Source organism: Chiloscyllium plagiosum, unplaced genomic scaffold, assembly GCF_037043375.1.
Source record: "Chiloscyllium plagiosum isolate Xiang-an unplaced genomic scaffold, Cpla_swu_hap1 HiC_scaffold_32, whole genome shotgun sequence".
NCBI classification, from domain to species: Eukaryota; Metazoa; Chordata; class Chondrichthyes; order Orectolobiformes; family Hemiscylliidae; genus Chiloscyllium; species Chiloscyllium plagiosum.
Window position 1 is genome coordinate 23,738,685 of NW_028270170.1, and position 7,283 is coordinate 23,745,967.

Here is a 7,283-nt window from a genome sequence, read left to right on the forward strand (position 1 = left end):
TGGAAGGGAGAGTTGAAGTGTTCATCCACAGGGTGGTGGGGCTGCTTGGTATGTGTGTCCCAGAGATGTTCCCTGAAATGCTCTTCAAGTTGGCACCCTGTCTCCCCAATGTAGAAGAGAGCTCATTGAGAGCAATGGACACAGTAGATGCAGTGGGTGGATATGCAGGAAAGTCTCTACTGGATGTAAAGTGAGCCTTTGAGGCCTGGACAGAGGTGAGGGGGGAGGTGTGAGCACCTTCTGTGGTGGCAAGGGAAGGAACCAAGTGTGGAGGGTGCGTTGGTGAGGGTGTGGATCTAAGAAGATAGTCGAGGAGGGAATGATCTCTGTTGAATGTGGATGGGGTGGGGAGGGAAACTTTTCTTTTGGTGATGGGGTCTGACTGTAGGTGGTTAAGTAGTGGAGGATAATGCACTGTATCCAGAAATTAGTGAGGTGGATGGTAAGGACTAGGGGGTTCTATCCATGTTGCGGTTGGAGGGGTGGGATTTGAGTGTGGAGATGTGGGGAGTGGAGGAGATTTGCTGGAGGACATTGCTGATCATATAGGTGGGGGAATTTTAATTGTCATTGAGGAAAATGGTGTGAGCTGCACCCTTGAATCATTACAGTCCTTGGTGTGTGTAGGTACACTCATAATTCGGTAATTTTGTCCCAGTGACAATGAAAGGAGGATGATTTAATACCAGGTCAGGAGAGTGACAGCAGGTGAGGGGGTATTTGGTTTCAGTTGGTAGAGTTTGTGAGTATGAAATATGCTGAAAAGGAGCCTCTGGTGAATTACTGCAGTACATCACATAAATGGTACAGATTGACGCCCTTGTGCATCTATGGTGAAGTAAGTGAATGTTGAATGTATTAAACAGCATGTCAATTAAGTGAACTTCTTTGTCCTGAGTGGTGCTGAACTTTTTGAGTGTTGTTGGAGCTGCACCCATCCAGGTAAATGGAAAGTGTTCCATCACACACCAGACTTGGACAGTGTAAATGGTGGACAATTCTAGGGGAGGCAGGGGCTGACTTATTGGTTGGTTAGCTCAGTTGACTGAACAGCTGGGTTGTAATGCAGAGTAATGCCAACAATGAGGGCTCAATTCCTGTAGCAGCTGAGGTTCCCTTGACGGTCCGTCTCCCCTTGTCTGCAGTATGGTGACACTCAGGTGCCACCAGTTGTCTCTCTCAAATGAGAGAGTAACTCTATGGTCCAGTGATACTGTGGTGATTTTGACCTTGTTATTCATCACAGAATTTCCAGCTTCTGACATGCAGTTCTAACCACAGTATTTATATGAAAATGGAAAGAACTGCGGATGCTGAAAATCAGAAACAAAAACAAATATTGCTGGCAAAGCCCAGCAGGTCTGGCAGAGAAATCAGAGTTAAGGTTTTAGGTCCGGTGACCCTTCCTCAGTTCTGAAATGACCTGCAACGTTAACTCTGACCTCTCTTCACAGACACTGCCAGACCTGCTGAGTTTTTCCAGCAATTTCTGTTTCAATGCAGTACTCAAGTGGCTGCTCCATTTTGGTTTCTGGACAGCATCGACCCTCAGATATTTACAGTGGAGGATTCAACAATGGTAATGTTAATGATGGTGAAAGGTAGATGGTCAGCTTCTGTCTTGTTTAGGGTGTACATTACCTGAAAATTGTGCAGCATGTAACTTGCTAATCATTAGCTCCAGCCTGGATGTTGTCCAAGTCTTACTGTACTTATGGATAACTGCTGTTAACTGCAGGTGAGCTCCTGCAAAAGGGATTTTTGTGCACAGCCACTGAAGGTACTTCACTGGATATTGGCTTAATGGAATCTAACTCTCATGAACCTATGCTTATAACTTTGATTTAAATGAACATTCACACCACAGAAGTACCAGGTAATGACTCCCTCCAACAAGGAGGACCCAACCATCTCCCTTTGATGCTCAAACACATTACCCGCATTGAATCGCCAGATCAACGTCCTGGGTTTACCACTGACCAGAAACTGAATTGGACAAAGCATTTAAATACAAGTAAAATGTTGTAGATTCCAGAGATCGGAAATAAAAGCAAAGTGCTTGAGAACCTCAGCACATCTGGCAGCATTTGCGGAGTGAGACACAGTTAATCTTTGAGTCTAAAACACTTTTCAGAACTGGAACAGTCGCACAGTTATAGAGCACCAAAACAGACCCTTCAGTCCATCTGCCGACCAGGTTTCCCAAACTAAACTAGTCCCATTTGCCTGCATTTAGGCCATATCCTTCTTAACTTTTCCATCCATGTACCTGTCAAAACGTCTTTTAAATGTTGTAACTGTACCTGCATTTACAACCTCCTCTGGCACTTTATTCCATAATTCAACCACTTTCTGTGTGAAAAGGTTGCCCCCAGACCCCTTTTAACCTTTTCCCCTCACACCTCTACCCAAGGAAAAGAGCTTTACCCTATCCATGCTCCTCATGATTTTGTAAACCTCTGTAAGGTCACTCCTCAGCCTCCTATGTTCCAGGGGAAAAAATTCCAGCCTATCCAACCTCTCCTTATAATTCAAATGCTCCAGTCTCAGTAGTATCTTTGTAAATCTATTCTGCACCTTTTCCAACATAATAATACTCATCCTATAAAAGGGCAACACTGTGCGCAGTGAGAGGTGGAAAACCCACGAGTTTGATGCTGTATTATGAGAAGGGAGGTCCAATAAGTGAAGGGCTAGTTCGGAGAGGTTAAGGGAGATTGGGAATCAAAAGTTCAGAGAAGAAAGTAGAAAGGGAGTGGTCATGGCTTTGGAGAGTAAAAGCATGGGTCCAGAGTGGGTGTTTTGGGCAAAACAACGATGAGCTCTGACTGTAAGGTCAACAATGACAAACAAGATTCCAATACATGGTGGGTGGAATTTTGTGTGGGTAGCAGGGAGATGATATTAACTGGATAGACAGAGACCATTATCTGAAGTTGTTGAACTGAATGTTGAGGCAAGAATGTGAGAAGTGCCAAAATAATAATTAATGTCCTGTTTTTCAAGCTTGCATCAGATTCACAAAGATGGTTTATGTAAAGCCACATTAAAAATATGGCAATCAGAGCAGGCTAGTGGTTAGAAATTCTATAGTGAGCAACTCACTTCCTCACAACACAAGACCACCTTCAAAAAGGCACAAGTCAAGACTGTGATGGGCTACTCTCCACTTGTCTGAATGGGTGCAACCCCAACAATGCATCATAAAGCTAGGCACTATTGAGGATACAGCAGCCCATTTGAATAGCATGCCATCCACCATCTTCAACATTTCCTCTCTTCATGACTGATACACAGTTGAAGTGTTAAGTGTTAGCTACAAGGGATATTGTGGCAACTCAGCATGGCTTCTTTGACAGCATCTTCTAAATCCTTGACCTCTACCAGTTAGTAGGATAAGGGCAGAAGATGCATCAGAACATTCCCACCTGCAGTTTCCCTCCAAGCTACATATCATGGAATTACATCATTGGTCCTTCACCATCTCTGGATCAAAACCCTGAGCTGATTGTACCTACACACATGCACTACAGTGGTTAGGAAGGCAGTTCACTGCAAACTTATAAGGGTGATTAGACGAAGGAAAATAAATGTTGGCCAAGACAGCAAGCCCAAATTCCATTAACATTTTTTAAAAAATCATTAAATTACAAATGCTTTATCAGCGCAAATATCAGCACATCAAATGTTGCCAGAGGGACAAGTTTCAGTTTTCAGAACTGGTGTAGCAGCTGTCCTAGCTACAGTCTATCTGTGAGACTAGGAGCTAGTATCTCTCTGGAAATGGCTACTTTGCAACTTAAGAGTGTGGATGCAGAGAGGGAATGAATGCTCATTTGAATAAGAAGGATCATGCTCCATTTTCCTGAGTGCATTTTACTCTGTAACTGGTACGTAGTTTTGCATAATTGGCATTGGTCCTGGGGAGTATTACCTGTTTACCTTATTTTAAGGTAATTCATCTTTAAGGACTCAAGTGTTTTGAATATGCAATGTTGCAAATCTTTCTCACAGTCAGTTTATTTTAGATTTGCAAGTTACACATGTGGAAACCAGTTGGTTTGCTGTAATTGTTTTTTCACAACTTATGAAATATTATATGTTTAAAAAAAGAACTAAATCCATGAATCAGGAATTGAAACACTTCATTTTCTTTTAAGTTAGTCAAGCTAATATGAGAGTAAGCTTTCTAGGAACATACAAGCTAATTGCAAAAGCTTCCATAGGTATGTGAAGCTAAAAGATCCTTCCAGTTAGAACAGGGCAAGTTATAATGGGGAACAAAGAGATGACAGACCAATCGAATACATATTGTGGTTCAGTCTTCACAAAGGACAAAACTAATATCCAAAGTTATTGGGGGAAAACAAAGAGGGGGAAATGAAGGAAATCAGTATTAGCCATAAAATGGTGTGGGAAATTGATGGATTTAAAGACTGATAAATCCGGATCATCAACGCCACACTCACAGGAATCCGATTCACGAGAGAAGAAGAGAAGGATAGCCAACTCCCATTCCTAGACGTGATGGTACAGAGAACACCGAACGGAGAATTCACTACAAGGGTATACAGGAAAGCCACACACACAGACCAAGTCCTAAACTATGAAAGTAACCACCCCAACACACACAAATGAAGCTGCATCAGGACACTATTCAAAAGGGCCACAACACACTGCAGTACACCAGAACTGCAAAAAGAAGAAGAGGAACACCTATACAAGGTATTCGCCAAAAACGGATACCCGCTCAACTTCATCAACAGATGCCTAAGAGAAAGACCACGGAATGAGGACATACCACAACCAAAAGGACTAGCCACACTACCATACATCAGGAGCATCTCGGAACTGTCAGCCAGACTACTGCAACCCCTAGGACTCATAACGGCACACAAACCAACAGCCACGCTCAGACAACAACTCACCAGAGCGAAGGACCCGATACCCAACATGAGCAAGACGAATGTAGTGTACAAAATACCATGCAAGGACTGCACTAAACACTATATAGGACAAACAGGAAGACAGCTAACAATCCGCATACATGAACATCAACTAGCCACGAAATGACACGACCAGCTATCCTTAGTAGCCACACACGCAGACAACAAGCAACATGAGTTTGACTGGGACAACACTACTATCATAGGGCAAGCCAGACAGAGAACAGCCAGGGAATTCCTAGAGGCATGGCATTCATCCACAAACTCCATCAACAAACACATCGACCTGGACCCAATATACCAACCACTACAGCGGACAGCTGAAACTGACAACCGGAAGCGGCAGGGACAGACCACTATAAACACCGGAGGAAACATCAAAGAAGCGCTTCGCAGGAGGCTCCCAAGCACTGATGATGTCGCCTAGCCAGGGGACGAAACGTTTGCAACAAAAACTTCCAGCTCAGCGAACAGAACCACAGCAACGAGCACCCGAGCTACAAATCTTCGCACAAACTTTGGACATTGAATGTTTTCAAGAAAGAATTAGGTACAGTTCTTAGGGGGTAAAGAAAGCAAAGGATATAAGGAGAAAGCTGGAACAGTGTATTGAATTGGATGATCAACTATGATCTTATTGAATGGTGGAGCAGGCTCCAGGGACTGAATGGCTCCTATTTACTATGCTAGAGGATACGGTTCACTTGGATTTTCAGAAGGTTTTTGATAAGATCTCACATAAGAGATTAGCATGTAAAAGTAGTGTCCTGATATGGGAAGGGATTGGTCGGCAGATCGGAAACGCAAGGTAGGAATAAATGAACCTTTTTTCAGCGAGCAGGCAGTGTTTAAAATGCAATGACAAGGACTAATGCTTGGACCCCAGCTATTCACAATATATTTGGAGAATGGAACAAAATAACAAAATGTATCTCTGTATTTGCTGGCAATACGAAGTTGGGTGGGAGGGTAGACCACGAGGACAATGCAGAGCTGCTTCAGTGTGGTTTGGACAAACTGAGTGAGTAATTAAATATATGGCAGATCATGTGTAATAGGAATAAATGTAAGTCTATTCAAATTTGGGAGCAAAAACATGAAGCCAGATTACCACCTGAATGGTGTAGATTGGGAAAGGGAAGACACAACCTGGATATCCTTGTACAACAGTTGCTGGAAGTAACTAGGCAGCAGGTTAAAAAAGCAAATGGTATGTTGGCTTCATAGCAAGAGGATTTGAGCATGATACAAGGGATTGATGAGACCATACCAGAAGGATTGTGTGCCACTTCAGTGTCCTTATCTGAGGAAGGATGTTCTGGCTATGATGGGAGTGCAACAAAGATTTACCAGACTGATTCCTGGGCTGGCAAGAGTGAGGTATGAGCAGGGATTGAATCTGTTTGGATTATATTCACCAGAGTTTACAAGAGTCATGGAAACCTGTAAAATTCTATCAGAACAGGACAGGACAAATGGATGAAGGATGTTCCCAATGATCAGGAAGCTGAGAACCAGGGATCACTGTCTGAGGTTGTGGGGAATGCCATTCAGTATTAAGATGAGGAGAAGTCTCTTCATCCAGAGAGCGGTGAGCCTTTAGAATTTTCTGCCACAGAAAGTGGTTGAGACAAACATATTGAATGCTTTCAAGAAGGAATTAGGTACAGTTCTTAGGGCTAAAAGGATCAAAGGGAATAGGGAGAAAGCAGGAACATTGTATTGAGTTGGATGATCAACCATTACCTTACTGAATAGTGGAGCAGGCTCCAAGGGCAGAATGGTCTATTCCTGCTCCAATTTGCTATGTTTCTATGAGCTCTTTACTATAGAAAGTAAAATGCAAGTCCAATAGGAAAATACTGAATGACTAGTTCAGGATAAATCCAAACTTGAGAATACCACCTTTGAGATGATGAAGACTTGAAGGGATGTCTCTGCCCAGCTCACCAAGGTGAATGGAAAACTTGAGGACAAAGAAAGGAAGCAGGATGAGCTCTAAGTTCTATATTAACAATCTGTTGGAAAGATTGTCAGCTTACTGAAAAACGTGGAACAGGTTGAACATAAAAACAAATCTGATTCAATAAAGCAGTGACAAAACATAGCCTGAAGGTCAAAGCAATAAAAATGACAGACTTGCAAATACAGGTGTGACTGCATAATGCACAAAACAAGCAATCGGAAATCACTCATGTGGCAGGCTTTTCAGTAAGAAATGGCAGCAATAATGTTGTAGAGACAGAATTCAAGTATAGAACATAGAACATAGAAAAGTACAGCACAGTACAGGCCCTTTGGCCCACAATGTTGTGCCAAGAATTATTCCTAATCTAG

The 7,283-nt window shown here is 42.7% G+C and overlaps 1 protein-coding gene across 1 annotated transcript in view; it reads right to left on the reverse strand.

Annotated features, from left to right (window-relative positions):
- The window catches only part of LOC122539925 (beta-1,4 N-acetylgalactosaminyltransferase 2-like), an 88,478-nt gene extending 81,671 nt beyond the window's left edge, over positions 1-6,807 (reverse strand). The window contains exon 1 of the mRNA XM_087977602.1: positions 6,693-6,807. The gene's annotated coding sequence lies outside the window, so the exon portion shown is untranslated. The remainder of the gene's footprint in view (positions 1-6,692) is intronic.
- Positions 6,808-7,283: the final 476 nt, after the last annotated feature.